The 15,376-nt window shown below is 39.0% G+C and overlaps 1 protein-coding gene across 1 annotated transcript in view; it reads right to left on the reverse strand.

The window, feature by feature from the left end:
* The window catches only part of LOC122796516 (band 4.1-like protein 4B), a 2,320,263-nt gene that overhangs the window by 862,446 nt on the left and 1,442,441 nt on the right, over positions 1 to 15,376 (reverse strand). The gene's annotated exons all lie outside the window — the stretch shown is intronic.

Consider the following 15,376-nt stretch of genomic DNA (forward strand, 5'->3'; position numbering starts at 1 on the left):
TATATCCAAGGTCACAGGCACAGAAAAAACGTTGTTCTCAGAAAGCTTGCTGGCTCCTCTTTCTTCTTGTTTAATTAACTGCCTAAACATTCTGCTTAAATTAATAATGTTTTTTGCTTCACTGCTCATCACTATAACATGTAAAGATGCAACAGAGAATCTGGACGTTCATTTAGGTAATAGGCTGTCGGAGAGAAAATGAGCTCTGCAACAGTGATCATGCTTCATTTTCATTTGTATGCGAATAAAGTATTACACTATACTGCCGTTCAAATTCTGTATTTATACTTTTTTTCAACAGTTTTTAATAAAGGGTTTTGAAAACTTCACACAATTAGCATTATAAGAGCATTTCCAGACTAATAAAAACCTACACAGAAACATGCAATGACCATTCAAAAATCTAGACAGCCAACAGTTCAGAGACTAGATAATTGTGTATGTATACTGTCCTACTGGCATGTTCTATGAGAGTAACAGATATGTTTTTACCTTATCAAATGACCTATAAGAATCCTTCTTCATAGGCCCTATGAATGACTTTAGCTTCTCTGCCATTTTGCCAGCTTTTAGTTGGTAAATTTCCATGCTGAGAACGACATGCACCCTTGATGATGCATGTCATGATACCTCAGGTTAACTACATAAAAATACTTGTCCCTTTGTCTGCAAGTATGCCCCCTTGCATACCTCTCAACGGTACAGATGTTTGCAGAATGTCCAGATTTCTGCCTTATATAATTGGTCCATTTTTCATAAAATTGTGTTTTTTTTCTGGCAAATCATTAGCAAGTTATTAAAAACTGAAGTCAGAAAATAATGGCAGCCATTTAAGTTTTAGACTTCATACCCTTCAGAAAATTAATGCTAACACAAAACCTGTTAATCCATTAACTTGCTAGCTTTGTAAGAGCAATATTTAAAAATTGTCTGTATTTTTGGGCCTTTGTCCTACCATTATTTATGATTTTGTCCAGATTTCTTGCTCTAAGAGGCTGACAGGTATGCCCCCTTGCCACTTCTGAGTACAGACCTGCAAATCAACAACAATGAAAAATTTCCAGTTGTCATAATGGTTAAGATATTTGCCTCACACAAGGTACAGCTTTGAGTGCCACCTTTGGTCACAGTCTGGTTATTGGCTACTTATGTAATACTTTTCAGACTGATTATCTAGTATTTACCTATGAACCTAAAACTGTCCTATATGCAAACAAACATCTCCCTGCCATACATAAAAATCCAAAACCCAAGAATTTCTAACAGATCACAGATGGATTTTGTGTTATCTAACACTAAGGACCCTTACTGATGGGTCTAATGACTGGGATGAGTCTTGAGCAGAAAAAAATGTCAGTGTGGAAGGAGATAAAGAACAGCAAGAAGGTGCACCTAGACATAAGACACAACTCCATACCTATGATCAGAAATAGTTGCATGGGAAGGGAACACAGCAAACTTGAAGTACAGTGGCAACCAAGGCAAACCAACACAGCTATCCCTAAAAAGGAGATCAGATTCAAGTTCAAGATATCAGACACAGTGCACAAAGGTATAAAAAAACTCTCTTCCTTCCTCTATCACAAAAACTGAAGGAAACTGTAGACAAACTGTAGATCCATCCAACACAGAACCAGTTAATTCTGAGAGACTCTACTGCCCCTAGAAAACAGCATCATTCACAGGAGTGAGTGTTTTCACCACTCCTATGGTCTCCTAACCCCAAGCAAGAAATCAGATGAAAGGGGTGCTGATCAGAGAGTCCATCTTCTCGCAGAAGTGGAAAGAGTGTTCACCCAAGGGAGTAAAGAGGGCACCACCCCTGTAGACCCTGAAGAACTAGGGCACCCAATAAAAGAAGCCACTAAGATTGCACCCTTAAAATGCTGTACATTACCAAAAGACAAACTTCAATTGCACTAGCCAAAATGACAAGGAAGTGAAGCACTGCGGTAGGGGAAACCCATCCTAAATACAGCAGAACTCTTGCTAAATCTAGACATCAACCTCTTCAGCAGCTTCTACTCATCTGTAACACAGGATGACAAGCCTGAATGAGGGAACTATCCCAACAACAAAGCCAACCCAGAATAATGGTGCCTATACTGCCACCCCATCTGAGATATGGACTGGGATAGCTGACACACCACAAAGACTGGGCCGCTGGCACAGGTAACAAAGCATACATGCCTAGACTGTTTGGCCCCCTGGAAGGCAGCCAGGATGGACCCTGCAATAAGACAAGGTCTTGCAAAGGAGTGCTACCTGGGAATTCAAAGGGATCCAAAGGGAAATAGCCCCAAACCCCAGGAATTTTAAGCAGGCCCTAATAGGTCACAAATGGGTCCTCATCCTAAAAGCCTTCAGCCTCAATGGCTACTAATTGAAATGGATCTGAGGCTAAGGAGCTTGAAGGTCGCAATCATCATCTGAAGTATCAGCTCATCCTGAAAATGGGAGGGGAAATCTGTCCCACATCCACTTCAGGGAAGGGGGGTATGCATCCCAGAGGACAGAAAGGAACCCAAGGCTCAGATCAATGGATTAAGTAGCAGCTACTGGCTTAAAAAAAGGAAAACCCAACCCCTCTTCCAAGAAGAGGGGCCTGGGTAATGCAGTCTGGGCTATCTCTGCAGCCCATCTCCCCAAGTACCCCACAAAGGACAGGGCAGAACAAAAACAAAAAAGGGGAATGACACAGTGGAGGGTGCTCTCTCTCTCTGCCAAATATCAAACATTGGCTCCCTCGATGGTAGAATCATGACAGCTGCCATCATCCCCATAATTCTGGACCAGTAAGGGGGATTTGTTCAAGGATTCTTAAAATCAGCTATTCCTCAGAAGGGGAGAAGAATAAAATGGCAGTCTCAGTGCTTATTGTGCCTGTGGGGCCGTGTTCTTCTTCTGGAATAGCAAAAACTCAGTAGGAGATGAAACAAACATAAAAAAATGCACTGGGCATGCCAACAACTAAGAAGCTGTGAACAAGGACTGAAGCCCTTGCCCTTCAGGGAACTGTCCAAGTAGTGTCCGAGTAGGAACAATGTTATACAGCCAAGGTGCACCTGTATCCACTGCCCTCACCAAGGAATCCACCATAGACACCAGACAATGACTAATGTAGGGCTGTACCAGCATGGCACTGATCAGGATGAAGGCAACAGTCTGTGATCCCAAACTCATGGTGGCCTTTAACAAATTCAAAACTGTCTCCAACAAGGGAGTCTGGAACCTGAACAAGTGACATGCATAGTTAAAGGTCCTGAGCTTCAGCAGGGCAGAAGGATACATTTTTACATTCCTTGCCATCTTCTCAGGCAGCCCTGTTTGCCAGATTAAATAAAATAGAGTGAGGTCATTAGAAACACTGAAAATTTGACAAAACTATGCAGAGTCAAGGCTTGAGGTGTTTTGATAATGTACCATTCTAGTCTTTAAAGGATGTTACAGAAGTGACTCATCATGGTGCTGAAAACAGTAGAGTGAGGTAATCTCCAGGATTTCAAGATTTCATCAAAGGCTAAGAGAGGAATGACCAGGAAGCCCAAAAAATACAGACAGGAAAAAGCCACAGGCCAAGGACAAACAATGTCTTATGCAACCCATGATCTCCCTATTCTAGGATTCTTTGTCTCTGAAACTAAGGCCTCCCCAAGACAGCAGCTTGGAAAGCTGACTAAGGAGGAACATACACACCCCTCTAAAAGCTCTGAAAGCTGGATAAACCAATGGGTCTTGCAAGCATGAGGACAAGATTGGCAACTATGTGGAACCAAACAGATGAGGCTTGTGTGTGCCTACAGTTGGCATCCAACTAAGATTGCGAAGGGTAAAATCCTGCACCTGTTGTAGCACTTGGGAGGAGTCACATAAACACTCACAGTTTCATGCTTGAACTGTAGACTCTAGAGTAGCCTCACCTTGTGCCTCCTCATCGACAAGAGGAGACCAGTCTATTTAGGTTATGAAAGATTCCTAAGAAATTAAATGTCAATCCCAAGTACCGCTAACCTATGACCAGAAGACTCAAGGGTCAATCTCCAAAACAAGACTGGGTGGATCTCAGACAAAGCTCATCAGAAAGTGAAAAAGAACAACCACCAACTAGGGTTGCACTCTTAAAATTAACAGCTGGGTGGAGAGACCAAGACTCTAGTGTCCTCAGAGAAAGATAGGACCAGAACAGAGTCAACATCATGTTAATCAAAGATGTTCTCTAACCCAGAGAGGCCTGGGAGGTTGCAGACCAAAAAGACCTAGTAATATGAGACATGTCAATGTTACAGACAGTTCTTCAAGCAATGTCTCAAGAGAAACTCTGGTGCACCTTTTTGAGATCAAGACAGATTTACCTTTTGTCTTATAAGAAGCCTCCCTTCTGCCTTACCTCTTGAGTTTGCAAATGCAGAAAAAAATAATCCAAAGTGCATGTGAGTTCAGGAACATTTTACTGGTGACAGCAAGGATTGACATCCAAAGTGTGAAAGTAGTAGAACGAAGGGCTGGTGAGCACTGGGGATGAGTAAGCTTATGTGGCCACGTACAACAGCATGCATTCTAAGTGGAACTTGTCCATTACCCAGCCAAGGGAATTTCCAGACGATACCGAATACTGAATGGCACAGAACTGTAGAGAGCTTGTGGTACTTGCTGCTGCAGCCCACCCACAGTAAAAAAAGAAGAAACAAGAAAACAAATTGTCTTTTCTTTATTGCTTTTTTTCTGTAAAATGTATTTTAATGTTACCACAGCTGGAAGTCTGTGCACGTGCAGAGTCCAAGGTAAACTGGAAAAAAAGTGTCTTCAGAAGACAGCGCAGTGGTGCAGCGGTAGCGTTATCACTTCACAGCAAGAGGTTCTCTGGTTCAATTCTTGGCCAGAGTGCCTTCTGTGCGGAGTTTGCATGTCCCCTCTATGTTTGTGTGGGTTTCTCTGGGTGCTCCCGTTTCCTCCCACATTTCAAAGACATGTGTCTAGAGCATTTCTCCCCAGGCCTCTGTTGAAAATTGGCTTTGGTCCAAGTCAGATTTTCCCAGTAAACACATGTTAAATAAATAAATAAAAAAGCTTGCTGTGCTGTTTTCTAAACAACCAAGCACTACATCTACCACATATTAAGAATAAGGTGATCACGCCTTACTACAGCTCCTTCTGTAAGTGTGTGGGGATGTACAGAGGCTCTAACATGTTCCGAATGTTGCCCTGTACTGTGATCTGTTTTTTTTTTATTTTATAAAATGTGTGATGTTCTGACAAATCAGTGATGTTTGCACTAAGTGATGACAGACATAACAGCATTCAGAAAATGCATACTAATACAAAGCCTGTTATTCTAGCAACTTTCTAAGTACATAAAGGAAATACTCTAAGATTTTGGTCCTATGTACCCAGCTATTTAGCTTCCTCCTTGATTCTTGAACTAAGATGTTTGATAGGTATTGATGGCGTTGCATGCTGTATTCTGAGAGCAGTAACCTGAGAAAATAAATTCCTATGTGGCAATTATTTATGTGTTTTTTCATTCATGTGATTCACAACAAATGATTTGCAGTGAAGAATCACAATCATACAAGTGGCTAAAACTGATGGTCACATCTGTGTGTGTGTGTGCAAAGATGCTCTTAACTGTCCATGCTTACAAAGTATCACAGATTGTTTTTCATCATACTTGGTCTGTTCTTCATAAAATTTGTAGTTATGCTGGCAAATCAATGAGGATTGCAATCACTAAATAATGGTGACAAAAATTTGATGCAGCTAAATAAAAGCTATGAAACAGCCTTTAAAAATGCATGACAATGCAAATCCTGATATTCTAGTCAGTTTCTAACCATATAAAGGCAATAACTGTCACTGATTTTGTTCCTTTGCCTGTCACTAATTTTTCGTTTTTTTCTGGATGCAGTGTGTTGCACACTTTATTCTGGCAACAGCGAGCTGAGAAGATAAATTCCACAGGGACTTTGTGTGGATGAAAATATTTAACAAATGATGCCAGTGACAAAGTTAAATAGTCATTATTCTGGCTTTGTACAAGTAGTGTGAATTTGTGTGGAGTCCGCTAAATATTGCATGACATTTTACTGTGGCTATTTTAACACAGCCAGATATTTGCAGTGTGTATATTCAATAAAGTGGCTGTAATTGATCAATATGGGGATTGTCTGTCATGAAAATGACTGTGTGTGTGTGTGTGTGTGTGTGTGTGTGTGTGTGTGTGTGTGGCGGGGGGGGGGGTTGTAGTGTATCAAAAAGTAACAAGTTAGCCATAATCCTCTTAATTTTCCATTACAGTCACAAATCAGCACTGTAATCAGTAAGTGCCTGTCAGTGGTGGTCTAGCCAGAATGTGTATTATAGCACATAATAATTTCCAGAGTGCAACACTAAGCAGTGCTGCTATCTAACAGCACTTGGTTCTCTGGATGAGTTTTTGGCTTTATTCCTTCTGTGGAGAGTGTGAATATACTATGTCCCTTTGGGGAGTGTGAATGCACTCTCCATCCCCCTGTGGAGTGTGAATATACTGTCTCTCACTGTGTGGAGTGTGAATGCACTCCCTTGCCCCTGTGTGGAGTTTGACTGCACTCTCTGTCCCTGTGTGGACTATGAATGAACACCCTTGTCTCTGTGTGGAGTGTGAAAGGTTATCCTCTCAATGAACATGTGGGAGAAACAGACAAATGTAGGTTTTGTAAAGCAGAATTGGAAACAGTTGTACACCTCACTGCTAGCTGTGGCATACTAATTGAAGAAAGACTGTATACTGAAAGGCATAATAATGTGGCAAGACCATTGCACTGGAGGTTGTGCAAACATTATGGTACGGAAGTGGCTGAAAAACACTGGAAACATGAGCCACAAAGCATCATAGAAAATGATGACGTTTAGATCACATGGGATAATCTATTACCAACAGTTCAAAATATAGATGCTAGAAAACTGGATATAGCGGTCCATGAAAAGAAGGCAAAAGTAGCATCGATAATTGAAATCACCACACCCAGTGACTACAGTGTCTTGCATACATAGAGCACAAAGTCATAGAATATCAGGATCTAGAGGCAGAAGATAGAGCAATGAAATACCCCGACAGTTCCAATAGTACTAGGCGCAATAGGCATTACTAAAAAAAAAATCTAAAATCATATTTATATATGTTACCACTACATGTAACCCCGTACAAATTGCAGGAGGAGTCATTATGGGACACTTTGCGGGTGGTGCCAAGAGCACTTCTGGCTGACATCAAAGATTGAAACAATACTAATTTCATGAACTTTAATTGTATTTTGACTTAGGAATGGGGTCCATTCCCGTCATTCGAAACTCAAAAGACTTGAAGAAATTAAAAAAGGTTCAGTTTTGGAGTGACTGACTGGCTCCAAAACATGTTGGATAGATTAGACAGAAAAACAAGAAAGATGCTTCCTGCTCACCATATAATTTATAAAAATCATTCCATACCTAGATTATATATTTCCATTCCGAAGGAGGGATGGGCCTCCTTGAAACTGACTACATGTATAGATCTGCAATTGTGGGACTCCACACATATCTGCTGACCTCACAAGATCCAAATGTAGTGAACGTTTTGAAACATGAAGAGAATAAATTTAGGATGACTTCTCTGCTTAATTTACCAGAAGTATAGCGGCATCAAGCAGGAATAGAAATCAAACCAGAAGTAGATAAAAAAAAGGCAGCAAGTGAATGTGCCAAAAAACAAAAGAAAGTGTATTAGGTGAAGGACAAGATGGGAAGGCAAGAAATGTGGAAAATGCATAAATATAACTGCATGTATAAAAAAAGCTTCTGGAAGAACCACATGTTGATCAGGAACAAATGCAGGAATGGTTACAGAGAGGAGAATTCAAACCAAAAGATGAAAAATTAATATTGGTGGCCCAAGATAGTGGGCTATGTACTCACTGGTTTACAAAGTCCAGTGAACATGTGGGAGAAACATACAAATGTAGGTTTTGTAAAGCAGAACTGGGAAGAGTCCACACCTTGTTGCTGGTTGTGACATACTAATGGCAGAAGGACTGTATACTGAAAGGTATAATAATGTGGCAAGACTGTTGCACTGGGGATTGTGCAAACATTTTGGTAATGAAGTGGCTGAAAAACATTGGAAACATGAACCACACAACACCATAGAAAATGAAGTCTACATCACACGAGATAATCCATTACCAACAGTTGAAAAGATAAATGTGAAAAAAACAAATATAGTGGTCCATGAAAAGAAGACAAAAGTAGCACTGATCACTGAAATTGCTACACCCAGTGACTACAGCGTCTTGTGTACAGAGAGACACAAAGTCATAAAATATCAAGATGTGCAGGTAGAAATGAGAGCAATGTGGAAGAAAGATTCCCAGACAGTTCCAGTAGTAGTTGGAACAATGGGTCTTATAAAAAGAATCTACAATTATATTTAGATATGTTACCAATCCATGTAACTCCATATGAACTGCAGAAGGAATCATTCCTGGGCACAGTGCGGGTGCTGCGAAGAGCACTGCTGGCTGACATCCAAGATTGAAAATACTAATTGCATGAACTTTAATCATACTTTGACTTAGGAATGGGGTCCATTCCCATCATTGTATTAGAAACCCAAACGATATGGAGAAATTAAAAAAGGTAACTGATACAGAGACAGTATTTTATTTATCATATATCATGGACAAAAGTAGTTCAAAAATTAAAAAAGATAGCTGGGTGCACAAGACCCAGGATATAAAAGTGCCCAGTCCTGGTAGGCACACTGGTGCCAGGTCTGGAAAATATGACACTGTAATATCCTCAAAATATGGAAACATTCCTACAACGGGGCCAGGCCCAGTGGGAGGATGGTCCCCCTGTTGTAGAAGGAAGGAGTAATCCACAAAAACTGATGAGCCAAAGAAGAGCCATAAAGACAGAGGTGATTACTGAGGATAAGAAAGAAATTATGTATGGTTACTATTATGCAAAAAGACCAGAACTTCCAGACATGAGATATACAAAATGATTAAGAGATAAATTAGAGGAAAGAAAAATACTTCACCAAGAAAAACTGTCAGAAGCTTCAAATAAAAATGTGTGTTCACGAATACAACAGATTTGTGAAAAACATTATATAGACCAAGAAACTTTGATCTTTTTTGGAAAAATAAGCATCTGAGGAAGTGAGAAAATACAAACAAAACCTAGAGATTTTTGAAAAGTATAACAAAGAAATATGGACATGGGAAAGAAAACGAGATTTGATATGGTGCAATATTTATGCAAAACTGAAAGCCAAATTAATCAATACAAAAAAGGCAACCTCCAAAGACATTCAGAGAGAAATATAGGTAAAGGAAAACTTCACAATAAAAAAATGTCACAAAGAGGGAATGTAGAAAAGATCATCAGTAAAATATAAGTTAAAAAAAAATAGAAGCTGAAGTTATGGAATGCCTGTGAAGTGAAGGATTTGGTGTAGAAGGTCTAACTGAGGTTACATCACAGCATGATGGAACGAGTCCCCAAAGTAAGGAGAAAGAGGAAGATCAGGAGACATTAGAAGAAGTATGGACATGGGAAAGAAAAAGAGATTTAATATGGTGTAATATTTATGCAATGGAGAAAGCAAATCTAATCAATACCAGAAGACCAGCACCAAAAATATTTGAAGAGAAATACAGGCAAAGGAATCCGGATATGGAAAACTTTACAATACAAAAAATAAGACGACAAAAAGGAAAAGCAGAAAAAAAGGTTAGTAATGGAGAAGTTAAAGAAATAAAAACTGAGGTTATGGACTACCTGCAAAGTGAAGGATTCAGTGTAGAAAATCTAAGTCAGAGAGTACCACAGCAGGACAGAGCAATGGACATCCAAATTAAGGAGAAACCGGTGGAACACAAAGCAACTGGTCAGTTGTCATATGAAGGTATTTTGGACAGGAAACCAGTATAAATGTTCACTTAAAGTTGGACAGCAAGGGAAGGTACTGGAAACTGTGGCAAGTCTGATGCAGTCAATGTTGAGGAGTGATAGGCCAGTGAGTTCCCATATGACAGGGCAAAGGATGAAACAGGAAGAGACTACAGAACTTTCTATAGAATACCCACAGGAAATGCAGAACAAAAAATGTGCCCTCAGTTTAGGAGAAAATGAGCTTAGAGAACAGTTGCTTGATTTAATACAGATAGATAGACGTATTAAGATCAATGAAAAAATAGACTACAAAAGGTCAATAAAACGCAAAATGTCAGACGTTTGACAAAACAAATGAACACAGTAATTAGGACTGTTCATAGTGATCTATATGATATAACAGAAGTAAACATGATATATTACTGTGCAGCTAAATTAACAGATACAATTCTACCACACGAGCAAAGGGCAGTAAGGGAAAGGAAGGGGAGAGATTGAATACCATCATGGAAGTATCAAATAAAGGAAACTGTAAAACAATTAAGACGAGAAGTGTCACTGTTGGAAGAGTACAGAAAAGGGAACAGATCAACAAAAATACTCAAAGATAGATATGATAAAAGCAATGTGCAGTATCAGGATTTATCATGCACTATTGCAAATAATAAACTAAAAATATCGGCACAGGTAGAAAAACAAAGAAGATACACAGATAAATATAAAGGAAAAGTACAAAATAGGCACTATAGTGATGACATAAAAAAGTTTTATAGAGCAGTGGGAAACAAGGTAAAAGAAACTGAAAGACCACAAAAAAAGAAGAAATAGATACATTTTGGAGAAGTATTTATGAAGATCCTGTGGAACATACCAAAGATGCTAAATGTATAGAAGAAGTAAAAGAAAGAAGAAGTTCAAAGGTGCAGGATAATGTAATGGAAAACCCCAGGCCCAAATGCAGTACCTAACTTCTGGTTAAAAGTATTAACATCTTTTTTTATGAAGATTTAGCCATGAGTAAGCACTATTTATATGCACACCTCGAATAGACTACAACCTGGCTAACAACCGGAAAAACCAATGCTCCTACTTAAGAGTGACCCTACAAGCTACCTTAAAAATTATAGACCAATAACTTGCCGCCTTTCGACGATGTATAAACTATACACTGGAATTGATGCCAACAGAGTTTAGAGTAATTTAAAAGAAAATTCAATTATGGCAATAGAACAAAAGGGCAATAAAAGAAAGTGATATGGAACAAAGGATCATTTGTTGTTAAAAAATAGTCATATCGTAGAATTGTAAAAAGGGGAAGATTCTAAGTAGGACATGGATTGACTACATTTGACAGGATCCCACAATCATGGATAAAAGAGTGCTGAAAAATGTATATGATACACCCTTCACTGATAAACTACATCACAGCAACCACGAAATGTGACAAACCACTTTGTAGTTAAGCCATGATCAAGAACAAATTATTATTCCAGGGATAAAAATCTAAAGGAGGATAGTCCAAGGTGACTTTCTGTCACTGTTGCTCTTTTGCCTTGCCCTTAACCCATTAAGTTGCCTGCTTAACAGATCAGGTCATGGCTAAACTGGCTTCCAGAAAGCAACAAAGTGTAAAGACTTATCATCTTCTCTTTGTCAATGATTTAAAACTGTATAGCTCATCAAATGAGGAACTAAAAGCACAACTGCAAGTAGTCAAAACTTTTTCAGATGATATAAGAATGTCATTTTGTCTTGATAAATGTGCAAAAGCAACCTTTAAAGCAGGAAAACTGCAGCACCAAGAAAACATACGTTTGGGACAAGAATGTGATATAAAAGAACTTGAGCATGAGAGAGTGTATAAATATTTGAAAATTGATGAAGGATCAACAATAAAACATGAACAAATGCGAATAAAATTTTGCAAGGAATACTTTAGAAGATTTAAATTAATCCTGAAAACAGCGTTGAACTCTAGGAATAAAATTCAAGCTATAAACCAATTTACTCTTCCTGTGCTAACTTACAGTTTTGGAGTGATTGTCTGGCCTCAAAAGGGGTTGGATGAATTAGACAGGAAACCAAGAAGGATGCTTGAAGCTCACCAAATGTTTTAAAAAATCAGTGCATACCAAGATTATATATCCCCTCATCCAAAGGAGGTATTGGCCTCCTTGAAATTGATTGCATGTACAGATCTGCAATCATAGATCTGCGTATAATCTGCTGACCTCACAAGACCCAAACATAGCGAAAGCATTGAAACATAAGGAGAATAAATCTAAGATGACTTTCCTACTTTGTCTAGCAGAGGCATATCAGCATCAAGCAGGAAGAGAAATCAAACCAGAAATAGAAAAAAATCAGGCAGCAATTGAATGTGGCAAAAAGACAAAAGAAAGAATATAAGATGAAGGATCAGATGAGAAGGCAAGAAATGTTGAAAATGCATAAATAAAGCTGCAAGTATAGAAAACTCCTGGAAGAACCTCATGTTGATCAAGACTGAATGCAGGAATGGTTAAGGAGAGGCAAATTCAAACCAAAAGATGAAAGGTTAATATTGGAGGCCCAAGATAGTGGTCTATGTACACACTGGTTTACAAAGTCCACTGAACATGTGGGAGAAACAGACAAACGTAGGTTTTGTAAAACAGAATTGAAAACAGTTGCACAGCTTGTTGCTGGTTGTAATATACTAATGGCAGAAGGACTGTATACTGAAAGGCATAATAATGTGGCAAGACTATTGCAATGGGGATTGTGCAAACATTATAATAATGAAGTAGCTGAAAAACACAAAATAACATGAGCCACAAAGCATCACAGAAAATGATGAAGTCTACATCATGTGGGGTCATCCATTGCCAACAGTTCAAAACAGAGATGCAAGAAAACTAGATATGAAATGAAAAGAAGACAAAAGTAGCACTGATCATTGAAATTGCTATACCCAGTGACTATAGTGTCTTGATTACAGAGACAGACAAAGTCATAAAATATCAGGATTTGCAGGCAGAAATGAGAGCAATGTGGAAGAAAAATACCCAGACAGTTCCAACAGTAGTAGGAGCAACTGGCCTTATAAAAAGAATCTACAATCATATTTAGATACGTTACCAGTACATGTAACTCCATACGAATTTCAGGAGTTATTACTAGGCACATTGCGGGAGCTGCAAAGAGCACTTCTGGCTGACATCCAAGATTGATACAATACTAATTTCATGAACTTTAGTCTTACTTTGACTTAGGAATGGGGTCCATTCTCGTCTTGGTATTAGAAACCCAAAAGATTTGGAGAAATTAAAAAGGTAACTATCCAATTTTTGGAGGGGCAGGAAGGCAGGCACTATTCCAAGACAGGATTTATATATTTGCATTTGTTTTCTCAGTTTACCAGAGAGCTACCGTTTTGTTAACTTTGAATGTTAAGTTAGACACAGCTTATTCCTCCTTGAAAGAAAAAATAAGATTGAATTTCTTTCCTTACTTGTGATTTTTTTCCTTCTTGCAGCTGACAATCAGGGAATCAAAGTGCCCCTACTCATTCACCAGGTCTAACAATCTCTACTTGCCTCCCTGGACATATTTCAATAAGGGTCAGGGCTGGTGAGGAGATCAGAACATCCTGGCTCCCTATCATGCTGCATGCCCCCCCCCCCCCCGCATTTGCTTTTTTGCTTTAGTATGTCTGAAAGTTTCTCTCCCCTGTGGACCATGCCACTCTGCAAGGAGTGCACAGCCAAATGCCCCCAAGGGATGAGCATTCACATCTCACCCTCCCTGCCAGTTCCTCAGGCACTCAAGCTGCTAATCAAAACAGTGTTGTCTAGGACTGTAGTTAGAACTGTATCCCTCTTCCCCATGGTACTGGCTCTTACTCATGCATTTTTATTTCGGCCATCACGAAATCAAAAGGTTGTAAAAAAGCTCTAAGATGCACTTCAGAACATCTAAAGCACTATGAATTCTGGGGGGGGGGCACCCCCTGGAACCCATCTTAACTCGGTCCCATCCTCAAAACTTACTGCAGTAGAGTCCTGGCCAGTTAGGATCTCTTAAAAGCATTGGGAGGGGGGTTAAAAAGGAAGACAAATTGTGAAAAAGCAAGAAAATAATCTCTCTGGATGGTGTAGGGCCAGGATGAAGGGAAAGGCAGTGGGGAAGTGCAGGGAGACTAATGTGCATTAGAGGGATCCATGGCATCTTTTCATGAGCTACATTTCACTTGAGGCCATCCTTGTTGATTGCAAGACTTGGTAAAGTGGCAATAATTAAAAAGTACATACTGAGACAGTCTGTAGATAAAAGTGAATAACTGTATCTATCTGATTACAAGTAATGATCATTGATATGCTGTAACACAGCCCCACGTCATATGACTGAGTTTTGGAAAACTTGAAGCTTTTGAATGGAGTTGGGGTACAGCGAGGATCACGAGATGTGCCCTTTTCCTCATTGTAGGATGATCTCAGAGTTGGTATACATAATTAGCAGGGGGTGAGAGGGGTGCAAGGGGGCTTACCCCCCTGCAAAAATGTAAAAAATTTAGATGTTTTTTGATGTTCGGGTTTTCGCAAACTCGATCATATGGTCTCTTCAATATTTTTTTTCAAGTTTCGGAAAAGTCGATGATCTGACTTAGACCAATATCTACATCTGTCTATCTACATATCTATATCTACTCATATATATATATATATATATATATATATATATATATATATATATATATATATATATATATATATATATATATATATATCTACACACACATATATACATACATATACACATTTATATTATATATATATATATATATATGTGTGTGTGTGTGTGTACACACACACACACACAAACACACACACGAGTGAGTGCGTGCATGTCTGTGCAACTCATTCAGTTTATCGAATGTGTGTTTTTGCTGGCATTTGGGATCAAAATCACAAAATACTGAAAATGTTGGTATCTGTTAGTGGGAGGTCACAGTACATCGGCAACTATGAGTTTGCCTTTCTGGTTTACTATGATTTCAGTGATCATGAGAATGTCAAATTACTATCATATGATCAGAAAGTTGCAAGACAAGAATTATGAAGCCCACTTGTTAGAACAATGTTGAACATCAAATCTCCTGACCTGTGCAGTCAAAAGAGCAAGTGCTTACATGGGTCCAGTAGAGGAGCATAGTAAATCTGCATTTTCCCCACTGTAATGTGATCCGTGAACTAGCATGTATAAGTTGCAAGATGTGTTGGGGGCATGACCCCTGCATAAAAGTAGATTTTTTTTCTGATGATGTTTTTTTCGAGTTTCGACCTTTTGTGATTGAGATTTTGGCATTTGACCATTTAAGTTTTCAATCTTTTGCCACAAAGCCATATAAATATACATGAATATACACTGCTGCCAGCACAGGCACACTCCCTCCTATTTAACACCAAACATTTCTAGAATG

This window comes from Protopterus annectens, chromosome 3.part0 (genome assembly GCF_019279795.1).
Source record: "Protopterus annectens isolate FY-2018-M chromosome 3.part0, PAN1.0, whole genome shotgun sequence".
Classification (NCBI taxonomy): domain Eukaryota; kingdom Metazoa; phylum Chordata; order Ceratodontiformes; family Protopteridae; genus Protopterus; species Protopterus annectens.